This window comes from Emydura macquarii, unplaced genomic scaffold, assembly GCF_026122565.2.
Source record: "Emydura macquarii macquarii isolate MOO-44397 ecotype Brisbane River unplaced genomic scaffold, CSIRO-AGI_Emac_v2 contig_1146, whole genome shotgun sequence".
Lineage (NCBI taxonomy): Eukaryota > Metazoa > Chordata > Testudines > Chelidae > Emydura > Emydura macquarii.
Genome location: NW_027131283.1, coordinates 19,981,737 through 19,997,871, shown reverse-complemented (window position 1 = coordinate 19,997,871; position 16,135 = coordinate 19,981,737). Strand labels below are relative to the sequence as shown.

Genomic DNA, 16,135 nt, shown 5'->3' with positions numbered 1-16,135 from the left:
TTACCCTGCTCCCTCTCAGGGCCCCCGCTCGGTGCGGGACCTCCTGTGCTCGCCCCTAGCCCCCTTCCTGGGAGGGGGAGACACACCCCTGAGTTCCGCGCTGCTGCAGTGGGAGAAGGTAGGACTGGGGCGCGGGGGGGCCCTCGGTGCCCAAGGGGATCACACCAGCGGCGTGCGTCTCCCTGCTGCGGGGCTTGCCGGAGAGAGCGCGACACGGGCAGATCGACGTCTCGTGAACTCTCTCCCTCCCCTCTAGCCAGTTTCCCAGGTAGCGTTTGTGCGGGAGCCACTGCTCCCATTGTTCCTGCAACTTTCTCCTCTTCGGCCCCAACCCCGGGCGGATTTCTCCCCCTGCTCCGGGCAGGGTGTAGTTGGGTTTCTTTTCGTTCAGGCTCGTTCTCTAAACACAGCAGGCGGTTCGGGACGGCCGTAAAACCCACTCAACCCGAAGTTTCCTGCGCTGGGGCTGGCTTGCCTCGCGCTCGCCTCGAGGCACGAGAAGTGTGATTAGGAAGGGGTGGAAAAAAACCCCGCTGCAACTCTCAACTCTGGAACGCGAAGGGGTGGTGGTGGTGGGTGTTTGGCTAGGTTGCAACAACCCCAGTTTTAACATAGCCTGAACCCGCCACCCCAGATCTTTCCCCCAAAGAGAGAGGGGGAGGAGGCTGCCAAAACACATCGGGCTATCATAATGTGATTTTTCTGAAGCAGACACGCTGAGCCCCGGATCATGCTGACTTCTTTCCCCTTGCACTCGCGGGCGCGTGTATGTGTTGGGACAACTTTCTGAAACGCTGTTGGTCTCTGCTGTCTGCTCCTTCGGGCGGTGCTAACCCTTAAAGTTTACCTGGTAAATAACAGGCGGGGTCTGGTTCCGTGCTTGGCTGCCAGACTAGGAACTTTCCTGGCCAAGCTCCCACCTCCCCATGTAATCACTTGAATGGTGACTTCCGCTCAGTGTTCATTTGCTTTTGCAGAAAGAGAGGGAGGTAGTCAATCAAAAGGATGAGACCGTGGAAGAGTCCACATTTCAGACGAGTATATAGATTTTTGCTGTTCTTAGGATAACTGATGCAAGTTTACAACAACACAATGAAAACGTGGGGCTTGCCCAATTTAAAAAACAAAACCCCAGAAGTTGGGAGGAGAGGCTGCGGGTGGGGAAGCCCAACCTGTTGTAACCATTTCAAATGGCTCAAAAATAAGAGAGGGGCTAATATTCAGGTGGCAGCACATGCACTGCTTACGGTGCAGTCAAGCAGAGACGATAAAATACAGCATACAGAATAAAAGACGTTCTGAGCATGTTAGACAAGGAGTGATATGCAATTGCTGTCTTTGGTGTGCGGTCAGATAGTAGTATAAGGTGAATTTTTTTGTATTAAACATGCTGCATGCATCTCCACTGTAGTGTGGAAAGTGCATGTGGGGCTATCTTCTTCATGTGGGCATTAAGTACAAGAATAGTAAAGAAGACTTTTTTTTCTTCTCCCTTCTACTCCCCTCCCCCTGTCAGATGCATGATTTTGAAAAGATGTTTGGGCCCCATCCTATTGGGACCTTAGTTTACTGATTGAAATTTGAACTAGAACATTGCTGTGATTAAAGCTATATGTATTCATGAGAATTGGAAATACTGTTGTCATTGCAGCTGAAGTGTAACATTTTAATTGTAAAAGGAAGGTGTTATTCTGTTCTCCTGAACACATTTCTTTCTCTTTGTTAGAAGATTTGAACCTTGTAATTCTCTTTTAATCTTTTACTAAGGTGAAGATGGAAGTTGTGCTGGTATGCATGGCTTACGTGTCCTATGTGACTGACTTGTATGTGTATAATACAATTTCTATAAGCATATGAGAAGTTAAGGAAAGATAACAATTGCTGTATTGTGTGATAAAGGTCTTCGCTGGGGAAAAGGAAAGAAGAGTGCCAGATGTGTGTCACTTGTTTTCCTTACAGTTGATATTACAGGGTTGGCTAAAGTATTATGCTAAAGCATAAAATATCTTCATGTATGTATCATACTATAAAAATTAGATTGGTGATTTGGCTAAGGCAATATTAAATAACACTGACTTGACACTGTTAAATCAATGTACCATATATAGAGATTTCTATTTCGAGACCTTTGTTTCAACAGGCTTGTACATTTACATAGAAGTGGATAGGAGCGGAAGTTGTGGTCACTTGTGTGTCCTAGGTTTCCATGATATTTCATGTCTTCGAATGTGACATGAAGCCCTTTTGGTATTTAACAGAGACCACAAAAAGTTATGTCAGTACCTTAGAATTTATAGTGAGTAGGTTAATGTGGAAGAGAATGTGGGATTCTGACAGTAGCTAAAGCCTGAGTGAGTTGAACAACTGCATCTGTAGAAAGGCATAGGATTAATTTATTTCATATACTCAGTATTTCAGTAGCTAATGCCTTCAGTTTCAGGTGGTAAGCATCAGATGTGCTGATGTATTGTACTGATCAGAACTCCATCAATTACAAGCCTGCTCAGTCAGACTCTTTTAAAGGTTAGAAGAAAAATAGCATCTTCTGACAACATGAGCTACAAAAATATGGAAGTTTAGAGTGTGGTACATAAACATAGACTCTAAGACACTAGAGACTGAAAAGACCTATTAAATCACTGTGTCCATCCACCTATCAGTGAAGGGTTGTTCCCTACTGTGCATTTCCTGATGTTTAGTCTAGCTTTGAATGTCCCAAATGTAGTAAACCTATACAAATTTATTCTTTCCTTATCACAAGCCAGTCTTTGAAGCCCCTTAATTATTTCTGCTCTATGAATTCCCTTCAATTTGTTGACACTTCCTTGTATCAGAGTTCAAAAGTTTATGCAGTATGCAAGGTGAGGATGTACCCCTGCCATACAAAGAGGGACTTTCTCTCTAGCCCATGATGAAAAGCCCCTTTGCATGCAGCCAAAGACACATCCACTTTACTGCCTGCTAGCACCCCAAAGTTTTTAACAGCATTACTGCTTTATAAGTATATTCCTTTGACTGATTTCTGTTCTCATGCATTAGCCTGCAATTTTCCAAGTTAAAGCTCATTCTAATTCCACTCCAGCATCATTTGTATTTGTATTCATACTCTCAGACTCATAAGAATTTAAAACAATGTTACTATTCATCCTTTCTTCCTGATCATCAATAAAGACGTTGCTTCAGTTTGGGTCTGCTACCAATATCTGCAGTACCCCACTGACATCTCTTCAACATATCAATTGAAACGATATTTTCTTTTGTTGTATGAGTCTTTCACAGTTTTCAGTCTATGAACAGTGACCAGATCCAAGACAGTTTAATATTCAGGTTGGATTGTGTGATGTGCTGTATTACAGGGATGGCCAAACTGTGGCCCACAATCTTGTTAAAAGCAGCCCACCTCCAAAATGGGTTTTCTGATGCCTGCACTCCATCCCTATGTATTCTATGAAAACACATGGGAAGGAGATGAGGAGGAGCCAGTTAAAAAGAAATGCAGGAAAAACGAGAACAGCAATGAAAAAAGAAAAAGGAACAAGATAGATTTTGAAAGGAAATAACTACAGAGGGAAATTTTCTCTGGCATGTAATCCCCAGCCCCTTCATACGTAGATGACACATGGTAGGAGTCTAATTTTTTTCTTTGCTAAGGTGCAGGCAAAAGTGTGTTTAACAATTCCTGGCCCCTTAGTGTAGTGTTTCTTTATGCTGTTGCTTCTTTCCATCTCCTCCCCCCCCCCCCCCTTTTTTTTTTAAAAGCTGCAGTGGAACATGGCCCTTCAACTTGGTTTGTGTCTGTCAGACCTTGGGCTAAAACATTCTGGCAGTGCCTGAAGTTAACAGAATGTCTAGCTACTTCATATACAGGATATGCTTTAATCTATGATTTCTGCAGTTCCATAAGGAACAGATCAATGTTACAATTTGTTCATTGTAAATGGATGTTGCTTAATGCTATTCTTAAATGATAGCAGTTAGACTTTCTTTAAATTTTGAAAAAAAACAGACTTAAAAAAATTACTGCTTTTCATCCTGCTTTAATAGCAACATTATAATTATATTGCCTCACATGATATCCATTACACCAGTTTATAATTTTATTTTATGTTAAATACAACATAGGCTAAAAGTCATAGAAATGGAGCCTCTTATGCCTAAAGAGCTGAAATTTAAAATTTTATCTCACTGTACATGGTTTTAATTAGGGATAATTAAAATAGCTTAAAAAACATAAGGTCCTTGTATTTTAAAAGGTCAAGCTTTTGTAAAATCTATTACAAATTGAAGGGACGATCCTGCAAACTTTACCATGCAAGTAGTCCGTGCAGACTAGGGCTCTCTGGATGAGCAAGGGCTGCATGTGAGAGTAAGGACTGCAGGATTAGGCCCTTGATTAACATGTTCATTTAAAGTTTAATAGAATTTCTTTCTCAAAGAAAGAACTTAACTAACCTCAAAATCTGATATTGTAGAGCAACACAAATATTACCTCTTTTATAAGGAGTCTGTATCTAAGATCTAACCTTGATATAGGGAAACATACCAAAACCTTTAGCCATGCTTAGTAAAATGAAATTGTTAATATTTCATTTCTATATGAGAATGTAAAAAGTTTAGGCAATTACTTATATATATATAATTTATTTATTTTAAAATATTAGTTTAGGAATTAGACAGGTTCTTGAAACTGTGTGACCCCTCTAGTATTAAAGCAACCAAAGTCTGGTTAGTATTTTCTCATTGATTATGTTCAAAGTTGTGTGTAGCATACAGTCGTGTGTGTCTGTATGTGTATATAACATTTGTAATAAAGTTAGGATTTTTTTAAAAAAATTGATATTTAAAAAACTGACAAACTGCTTGGGTGGTGGTGATGGGTGGAGAAGTCATGTTGTCGCTGAATATATTTGCATTCTCCTTTGTATGTTGGTATCTCTTGTATGTGGTCTTGTTAATTCGACGTTACAATCTTGCATAAATATTTGCAGTTGTGGGGCCAAAATTAATGGACAAACTATTACAATTGTGGGATGTGGATTAAGTTCCAGAGTGCAATTTGTGTTAGCCAGACATTAGTGATACTTAATTAATTTGAAAAAACAACTTGAGTTCTGTAGCACTTTAAAGACTAACAATTTTAATTCCAGTAGGCATAAGCTTATGCTTTGCTGTATACAGACTAACACGGCTACCCCTCTGGAACTCTTAATTAATTTGCTTCTACTAAACTTAAAAGGTTAGATATCTGAAATAATGGTGTTGCTTTACTATTTGTGGTGCATGCTTTTTTCATTAACCAACATACTCATGTGAACTGTTGGATGGGCAGAAAATGGGTTGAGACGTATAACATTAAAGAGGAATTTTGGCTGTAAACCTTGTAGCAGAAATTGTATTTCATTGGTCAAGTGTAGTACCCAAAACACATTCTTGCTGAACTTACGTTGTACACCTTGTTTGGAGCAAGGATGATGAGTGGGAGGGGAGAATTATTTTCTGTATTACTGCACATTCAGAGTAGTGTATATGGCTTTAAAGAACTATTAAAATGCTGTTGAAATACTAACATAGAATAAGCAATTTAGACAAATGCCTGAGAATAAAAATATGTTGTGATTTATGGTTGCCAGTTTTGGTTGGATGTATTCCTGGAGGCTCCAGGACAATCCTGGACAGTTGGCAACCCTAGGTTTCCTAAAATACTAGGCTATTTATGCTTGCATAGCAGCAATGTTGTGTTTGAGACCAAAGTTTATAGATCTAGTTAAACAACCTCCCCACAAAAGCTTTGAAGTACTAGGTTGCTTGTTGAATATTTGTAATCTTTTCTTTATATGGGTGCTGAGCAGTTCAGTAGACTCTTAAAGTAAGGGTAATGTTTTGAATTGTGGAGGGTAAGGTCACAATTGACCATTGTGAGGATTGTTGACACCCATACAGAGTTCCATTTACTTTGTTTAGTACTTGGCAGGTAGTTGTGCAAGTAAGCTGCTTTTGTTTGTTCAGGGTGGGGGTGGAGTAGATGGGGGGGAATGGATGTAAAAATTTACAGTACTGGTGTGTCATGGATGGGTTTCTATTTGAAGGAACAGTGCTGTTTTTTGTTTTGCCTTTTGTTCTTGAAATTAATTGCCACAAAAATTCTAGGTGCATTATTCTTAACGAATCTCTGGGTATTAATTTAGAAATATTTCATTTAGAAATGATCCATTTGCTCTGCTGTGTCTATTTCCACAGCCAAATCCCTGTCTGAGTCAAGATTTTGTCTTGTTTTCAACAATTCACCAGCAGTTTTAAAATATTGAACAGATTCAAAGGTACTGGCTGACACAGACAAATGAAAACAAGAAAATTCAGTTAAGAACTGCCTGTCTCCCACCTGGTAGCAATATGCAAAGCTGAGACCACATTGAGGTTGTGGACACTACCCCTCAGCTCCTTTTGTATTTAATTGCAGCCTCATGTGACCCCAGCTGTGTAATTTTGGCTTTGGCCCATTTGCAGGATTGGGACCATTATACTTACAGAAATTTCACTCTTAATATGTATTTTAAGGGTGAAATACCTCATTTCAGTAACTTCTGTCCCAAATGTAAAAGTTACCTTAGTGTGTCTTGGTTAATTGACTGTTTTGTTTTTAAAACAAAACAAATACTTTAAACTCTCCAGAACCAGTGAGAGACCTTATCCAGCAAAACAGTAAAAAAACCTCAATTTTTGTAGACTCAAAAAATACACATCAAAACTTAAAAATTGTATATTGTTTTCTGGGAGCGCATGTTAGTTTTTACACTTAAACATGGTTTTAAATTTCACCTGAGAAAGACAGAATATATTGATTTACAGCTATTGTTTACCCATTTAGAAATAGGGTTTCTTATGGGTTTGGCTGACATAATATGATAGTAGTGCATATTGGCATAGCCATAACACTGTTTTGTCAGTGAAGTAATTGAGTGATATATTTATGGTATGCTTGTTCTCTTTTGTGACCCCTTCATGTAAAGATTTACTAGAAAGCTCTAAGATTGCTAGATCACGTAAAGACTACATTCTTGGTAGTAAGTGGCTGTAGGATTGAACCCTTAAAGATACAAATTTGTAAGCATATGGTTCAATACTGCTACAATTCCCAGAAAATCATACAATTATCTAGATTAATTGAAAAATGCGATTTTTCATGCTCTCCCAATTCTCTCACTTTGATGGGTACTTAAGAAGGGCAAGCCTATGTTTTGAAGCAAGGTTTTCTCTCTTTGCAATTAAATGGTGGCATATTCATATTATTTTTACTGTACACTGAATACCATATTTACACTGACAAGTTGAGTTGTATGCTGCGTGTGTTGTGTGTGTACTGTAATAACAAAGAAAAACCATATTGCTGACTTTGAAGATAACTGACAGAGAAAAAAATGCCATGACAAAAGAAATTTGATTCTAATTAAAATAACTTCTAACAGCTTCTGATAAATTGTCCTTTGTGGAATGGAAACACTTAATTTTATAAATGTAGCTTTTAATTGTGATTATTGCTAAGTAGCATTTCCATGCATTAATTTTTCAATAGTTTTTAGTAGCTTGGCTTAAAATAAATATCCGTTGACTTTAAGTGCTTACATCATCCTAAGGGTACATGTACACAGAAGCTGGGAATGTGCTAGCATGCTAAAAATGGCAGTGTGGCCACAGTGACTTGAGCTAGTCAGTTGAGCACAAACCCGAATGACCATGTGGGTACATACTCATGTGGCTACCCGAGCTGCCATATGTGCCACTGTGGCCATACTGCTATTTTTAGCACACTAGCTCAAGTAGAGCTAGCGCCTGCCTACCTGTACTGGAAAGCACACTCCCAGCTAAGGTAGACGTACCTTAAAGTTGATAAGCAAAAGTGCCTTAATACTTATATGTTTCACTCTGTGGTTCCTGCTATCCCAGCAAGAGTGGCAAGCGAAAATTACAAAAACCAGGTCAGTTTCATCCTGCATCTATTGGTGGTAATAGAACAACTCTTCCGCTTGTAACACCTTGTCATTTGGTATCTTTGAGGCTTTGCATGGTGTTTGGGGGATTAAAATCAGAATGGAAGACTAGATATATCTTTGCTGTTCTTAAGACTTCCTCCTGATACTGTGTCTTTCACTATAAATGTGGGAGAGCACAGATGAATTTCTTTCCTGCCTGCTTATATAATGAAGGGGTAAGTCTTCATGAGTTTTAGTAGACAGACAGCAGTCAGTGCATAGTAGAAAGGCAAATCATCAATTTCTAGTAATATGAAGTACTGAAGGCAATTTTATAATTTTGTACAATTGCTAACCTCTGATTTTTCCCTCTGAAAGCACAATTTCTGTATTTTCTCTATTTTTCTTCCTGTAGAGGAGGGTTTTTTCAGAGTGCCATGTTGAGAGATGAATATTATCTTGTTGTAAGTGACCTGCAAATAAGTATATATTAGGAGGCTTCTGTCTCTTTAATGCTTTAGAGATGACAGAGGCTTGAAAGATGTGGGTCTGTTTCAGGAGTCCCCAAACTGTCAGCTGTGAGGGCCACACCACTCAGTCTTGCTCTTATGGTGGACTGGAGTGGCTGGGTCCATGTCACGTGAGAGAGGAACGGGGGGGGAAGGGGTGGGCCGGGAGGGGGGAGTGGCCACCCTGGGGTGCTGGTTGGGGCTGGGAGAGGGGTGGGGGGAATGGGCAGGCTGGGAGAGGGGAGCGGCCGCTGCACGGTGCTGCTTGGCACTGGGAGTAGTGTGGCTCCGGCCAGGGCATCACTAGGCCCACATGGGAGAGCGGTGGGGCCGGGAGGGGGGGTGGCTGCTGTGCGGTGCTGTTTGAGGCTGGGAGCGGTGTGCTGAGCTCACGGGGGAGAGTGGTGTGGGGGCGGGGGGGAAGGGATGGGGCCAGTCAAAATGTGTCAGCGGGGCCGGATGCAGCCCACGGGCTGTAGTTTGGGGACCCCTGGACTATTTGTTCCCCTCTGCTTGTTTTTTTTAACCTTTAGAAATACAAAGAATGTCAACTTTGGTCTTCCCAGGTTTTGCTGGAGGACTTCTGAAGGGCCTTGCAAGAATTAACAATATTTATCTTCCACTGTAAATGAAGGGAGAAGGTGTTGAGTCATAGATTTCCTTTCTCTGAGCTGTTAGTCATTGATGTTAAGTGGGTATTAAATTCCTCCTCCCCCCCCCCAAAAAAATTAATTAATCCACTGCTAACGTTGCCTGGACTAGGGGCAGGTGTACAGTTTAAATGTTCCAGCAAAGATACTACCTACACTGATGAGAGGGCTTCTCCCTTCGGCGCAGGCACTCCACCTCAGTCTATTACTGTGTACAGGTGAGGTTAGGTCGGTTCAGTTGTGTCACTTGGGGTGTGGATTTTAACACCCCTGAATGATGTAGTTATATCAACCTAATTTCCTAGTGTAGACCTGGCCTAAGTGGTTGAGTGTAGGGTAGGTGGAGGTAGCACTTATCCTTTATAGTGAGAAGGCAGGGTGCAAGTATGGGTATTTTGGAGCACTCAAAGGGGGCAGAGTTAAGATTTAGTGGGCATGTACTTTAACCCTGTGTTTCCTGGTTTTCATAAGTTTGAATTTTGCTGTCCTCTGTGTTCTGGGCAACCGTAACTGTAGGCTGTAGCTCTGTTGTGAGCTAGGGCACGAAATAATTAATAAAGCATGAATTTACAGTAGCCTTGTCAATATGTAAAAGATGTAGCTAATTGAAAAGATAGTAATGTGTCATAGCTTGCAGCTGTGGTTTAGCATGTAATGCAGCATGTTAACAGCTCATGATCTAGATGTGGATTGGCTACAAAAACTGGTAGACCAATCATAAGATGTGTGACATGATATATTAAGTGTAAGCATGTGTATAAGCTGATTCATGATTATGTATGTTGAGTGTGTAGTACACGTGTACCCACCCCCACACTTGAGTTTGATTAATTAATTGTAGCTTTGTTGTATGCCAAATAAAAATACCTGACTGACCAAATCTGGAGATGAACTGAGTTCTTGGAAAACTGAGGGGAAAGGGGTCTTTGGAGGAAATCGCAGCTTAAGTTAATGAAGTTTTTTGCCATTTTAATTTTCTAGTTTTTTTTGAGTGGAAAGAGAGATGGTGTTGGTAGGAGGTGGTGGTCACTGAGGCAATAGTAGTAATCATGTACATGTGCGGTTCAGATGCTCCTGTGGTAAGATAGTACCTAGTTCTTACATAATGCTTTTCATCAGTAGATTTCAAGAAGGGAAACATCATTACCTTCACCAATCCATACAAAGAAAATAAGGCACAGAGAGGTGAACTGACTTGGCCAAAGTAATTCAGTGGGTTAGTGGCACAGATGGGAATAGAGCCAGGTTTTCTGAGTTTCGGTCCGCTAATCTCTGTGGTAGGCCCAAACAGTTGCTATGTGATTCCTAAGTGCTTTCCCTTCCTCTCCCCACCCCCACACCCTTTGTTACAGTGGAATGGTAAAAGAGGTCTTGCTTTGAAATGTTTGGAGTGTGTGATTTCCAACAGCTGGTGAGAGACATTTCAGACATGGTCTGTCTCAAAAACTTGGCAGTTTTATTATATGGTGGTTACAGTAACTTTAAGTATAGAATTATAGAAATGTAGGAAGGAAGGGACTTGGATGGATCATCTAGTTCAGTCCCCTGCACTGAGGCAGGACTAAGTATTCTCTAGACCATCCTGGCAGATGTTTGTCTACCTTGTTCTTAATAATCTCCATTAATGGTAGGTAATTTGTTCCGGTGCTTAACAGCCTTGCAGTTAGGAAGTTTTTCCTTATGTCTAATTTAAATCTCTTTTGCTGCAATTTAAGCCCCTTGCATCTTGTTTTGTCCTCAATGGATAAGGAGGACAGTTTATCACGCTTCTCTTTATGACAGCCTTTTACATCCTTGAAGATGGTTACCATGTTCCTCCTTAGTCTTCTCCAGACTAAACAACCCCTTGTAGATGATGTTTTCTAGACCTATAGTCATTTTTGTTTCTCTAATTTATCTGCAGTTTTCCTGAAGTATGGTGTCCAGAACTAGACACAGAACTTCAGTTGAGACCTTATTAGTGCTGAGTAGAGTGGAAGAGTTCTTGTGCCTTGCGTACAATATTCCTGCTAATACATCCCGGAATTATGTTTGCTTTTTTTGCAACCATGTTATATGGTTGACTCATGTTTAGTTTGTGACCCACTATAACGCCCTAGATCCTTTTCTGGGGGAATGTGAGAGTAGATTGGTGTGTCTGTCCTCTTCTGCTGTATTCCCCACAGAGGATAGACCCTATGCCTCCCTTTCCAGCTTACCCTCCCCTTCCTATTCCATTAAGACATTAACATTTTAGAAGCCAGGTGTGCACAAAAAAGTGGGTAGAATCTGTGAACTTGAAGAAACGCTTTTGTCAGAGGGCTGTGTCTTGGGAAGCTCTTGGTGAAATGATGCCAAATTTGGTTCACTAACCCTACCTTATTCCGCTACAAAGCACAGTAAAATTCAAGACAATCCAGGCATGCCTGCAGATTTAGGAACACTTATAAAAATCAGCCTTTACACAGAAAAAGCTTTCTCAGTCTGAACTGTAGCAGAGCTAGTGCTCTGCTATAATATTTATGAAATTAATAATCAGCAAATGCTTTGCTATAGGCAGTTCCCTAACATAGGATAATACTGAAAGGGGGACTTTTTGGAAAGAGAGGGAGGGAGGAAGGGAGGATGGAGTGGAGGCCTTCATCCCTCTCTGAACTTCCTATTCTGCAGTACAGATGGATGTGTAAAGTGGCCCATTCATATCAATGAGATGTTCCCAGCTGAGTGAGAACACCCCATGGAGATAAACATAATATGAGACAATCGCTGTGAGATGTAAACTGATCATGTACGTCAGTAAGTCCTGCTTCCTCGCTGCTGGAGAGCTTGTGATATGCATCAAGCATGACTGTTATCAATTTATCACCATGGGTGGAGATTGGGAGGGGGGGCATTGCCACCCCAAACACCATACGTTGATAGTGGGGGGTGGCACAATTTAAAGGTGCGGCCACCCCTGAACAACTGTAGTCATGGCCACCCTAGGCAGGCCCCTCCCCCTTTACCTGGAGGTGATACGTAACAGTTGGCAGTGGGTGCGAGGGGACACGTGACCTCCCCACATATTGCCTCTGGATCTGCAGAGTTTTTCCAACTCTGGGGCGTGCTCCCCTAGAGGGCCACAGAATAATGTTTGGGGGGGTGAGCGGTGGCGCCAGGTTGCTCAAGCCAGCCCCGCATGGTGACACCAGGTGGCTCAGGCCAGTGTCAACATCCACCGTGCCCAGTGACCATTACCCTTGCCTCCCCCACCCGCACTCCAAAAACACGAAGGGGGAGGGGCAGGTGTTGGGGGCACAGCTCCCAAGTATAGAAGTCGAACTACGCTTATGCTTATCAGCCCAGCATTATCAGTGTGTTCTTGGTATACATCCCAGTTGCCTAGTCTCACCTTCTCACTCTGAAGGGCAGGGCTTAACCACCTCCTGGCACACTTGGTGGGAGGGAGTAGGGAGATGGGCTCAGACCCCCCAGAAGGACAAGGGCCTTCAAATCCTAGATGGATGGGGGAATCATACTGCCCCTACCTGGGTTGGGGGCTCCCCATATCTTGGCACACTTTTGGGAAGGGAACGTGAAGCTGACAGGTGCCTCTCCCACTCATCCACGTCCCCATTCCGAGCATTGGGTCCCTTCCACTCCACCTAGCCCCCACCTCTTCCCCACCGCCTGAGCTCCAAACACATCTCCTACCCCTCTATCCCCATAATTGCTCCTCCCCTTGCTGCATTCCAAGACCTGCTCCCCCTGTTTCTTTTACCCATTGTTACCTGATCTGTTGATTTGTATGTTGATTATTTGAAATCTCCAATTAGCAAAGTAATTAAACCCCTGAGGTTTGATAGGTTCTAGCCCCAGAATCAGGCACAGCAGGATTGGTATTACTGTTTGGTTGGAAACCCCGATGTGCACAGTGGCAACACTCACATTTAGGAAAAAACTAAGTTTTCAATATTTTTATTAGCACTGTTAGTAAAATCACAAATGTTCCAATCCAGACCAGAATGTAGCAATAGTACAATATTCATTTAATTTTCCATCTTGTCATATATGCATACCCACACAATTCTTGTGGAGACCTAGAGGTGGAAAGGTAGGCGCTGGTCCATGGCGCCAGGTGAGTCCAATGGTCAGGGTCTCCTCTGCCTAGCTCGTGGCTGGGCCTACTATGGGATCTGATGGCTGCCATGAATTTTCATAAGTGTTCTGCATCCTTTGCCAATAACTAACATCTTCACCCTAATAATATCAGGGTCTCCTTATTCTATAAGTTAGTATATTAATTATCCCAAAATTATTAACAAATACATTAATTGGTTGCTACGGCAATATTACAGCTCTTCATCTGCTGATGTTCTTATCTCAAAATGGTTATCAGCTAACTTCTTGCAGTTACCTTGTCAGCATTTTAAGCAAGATCTCAGCAAAACTGCATATTACAAAATAAGCTTAGGCCATCTTGTGACTTAGGGTCACCTCAGGTCAACTTACTTACGGTAAGGCTCATAGGCCTAGCTGCTTAAGCTAATGTCTTACATTATAACAGCCTGTATTACTGCTGAATATGGCATCGTCTCTTAAAATAGCTTAGAATCTGTAATGTTTCCCCTAAGCTACACCCTAATCACCCTCTCCTACCAGTGGGCAGGAGAGATGGGGGGGGGGGGTGTAACAGTGCTTGGTGTGGGGCTGTCTGGGGCAGGAGAGATGGGGGTGTCACAGTGCTGGGTGTGATGGGGCTGCCTGGAGCAGGAAGGGAGGTGTCACAGTGCTGGGGGGCTGCCAGGGGCAGGAGAATGAGGGCATGTCAGTGCTGGGTGTGGGGCTGCCTGGGGTAGGAGAGCGGGGAGAGGGTGTGGTCACAATGTTGTGGATGGGCCTAAGTGAGGTGAAGTAGGACAATTACTGCAAGGCACTAAAGAGGTGCAGCACAACAAAACTTGCAGCCCAGGGGAAAAGGGATAAGGTGGCTTTAAGTCATTTTGTATCCTCCGGTGTCTGGGCTGATCTGGGAGCCAGAGCCACCCATGGCAAAACTGAGACAGCACTGGGGAACAGCTTACATTACAGCAGTCTGTTGCTGGATACCTATACATAGCAGCAGTGCCCAGAATCTCTGCAGTGTGCCCCCTTCCCACACTTTTAAGTCTCAGTTTAGCGACCGTGAAATCTAGGGTTGTTTAACAGTATGACCACACAGTAAATATAATCAACAGTTAAAGCAAAAGTAATAAATGTCAGATAAATGGATTTAATAGCTATTTTAGGCTTTGTATTCAATGTTGTGGTTTTTATTTTTAAAAAAGTTAAAATGATTTTAAATGTTTTAAATGAAAAATATAAATACCATAAGCATTGCAATGCCCTGACTTGTCTACTGGGGTCGCCAAAAATTTTCAATGTTTAAATGGGTCATGTTGAGTAAAAGGTTGGGAACCTCTGCTCTAGATGATCATAATGATCCCTTCTGACCTTATAGTCTGAGTCTGAGTCTCTTATGATGAAGTTACTTCATTAATTCTCCAGTTTCTTTTAGTATAGATGGGATATAAAAAAAAACAAGTTCAAAGGGAAAATATTTTCAGCCTTCCCTTATGCAGTTTAAAGAAGGAAAATATGGCACAAGCCCACTTTTTTTGCCCCCTTCTACAGATTACATTATATTGGTAGTCCATCTTAAATTGTATCAGGAACTGAATTGGTGGTATTGCACAAAACTACAAATTAGTTACTTATGCACCCGAGTAGTTTTTTGGGGGGGTGGAGGGAAAGGGTGGGAGCATGCTATTGAGCTCAATAGGACTACTTGTATTAAGTTATTCACTTGCAAGATCAGGACATAACTCAAACATCTTTCAATTCCTTTTTTAGTCTAAAAGACACCTCTATTTTCAAAGCAAGGAACAACTACTTTAGTTGTGGATGAAAGCAAAGCTCTTGTAGTGGCATAACCATTGGATTGCTGAATGGATTGAAACAAAGCTCAGTCTGAAAGGGAACATAATTTCCTGTCTTAAAATGACATACTTAGACTGGTGCAATATAGATCATATAGGGTGAAGACAAAAGGGAAGGCGAATTCAACAAATCCGTTCAGTCTTTTTAGCCTGTTTGTTTTTCCTTTGGCAAAGATGTTGGTTTAAGCCAGTACACTATCTTGCATGAGTAGGAGAGAAGATCCATGTACTTCTTAAAGAGGTTGAATATTCTCTACCTTGAAACATTGCTTTGAAGTCCTCCTGTATCCACTTTGGCTAGAGACTAAACGGGATTCTTTTCAGGGCCTGTTCACAACTCTCCTTGAGGTCATGCTTGAGTAACTTGAGGAATGCACTGCTTTCATGTTCCTAGTCCCTCCCAGTAATGAGTCAGACCCCACAACTGGCTTGTATATCCTGTGGTTGCATAACAGTGTTAGGTAGCTGGGTCAGTTTATACACCATTTAAAACTCATTCAGGTGTACGTACCCAACAGTTTTTTTATATTCCATACTTCAGCTTTTTTCTTTATACTAGTTGGTTGTGTTTTTAATTAAAGATGCATTTCTTCTGCTGGTTTATTTGCATTTCTTGCAGTTGTGGAATAAGGAATTGTGTTGAGTGACTTGTCAGTCTTTGGGGGTGATTATCACAGTATGTCCATTTAGAGTAGCGAGAGAGCACCCAGGTGTTTCTTATAAGCATTCAAGAGGGTGTATGTTATCCGTAAATTGACAGAAACCATGTATGTTAAAATCTACAGTTTGTGGCTTGTGGACTACATGATGATCCTGTGAACCTAGAAGAATAGAATATATAATTATTAATGGCATTTGTGGACCTTAGTAATACTGAAATAATCAGATAAATGGCTGTATGGGACAATAATAGTATCCAGATGCTAACTATAAACATCTCATCACTGACTGCTGAGTATGGAAATGAAAACAATAAGTATTAGGTTTGTTTGTGTTTCTAAGATCCATGCTTTGTGGAAAGCAACATATGGCAAAATACTTCCTTACAAGTACACTGGCTTTCCTTCTCTTAG

General features: G+C 41.6%; 1 protein-coding gene across 4 annotated transcripts in view; it reads left to right on the top strand.

The window, feature by feature from the left end:
- The window catches only part of PTPRK (protein tyrosine phosphatase receptor type K), a 546,210-nt gene that overhangs the window by 1,444 nt on the left and 528,631 nt on the right, over positions 1 to 16,135 (top strand). The gene's annotated exons all lie outside the window — the stretch shown is intronic.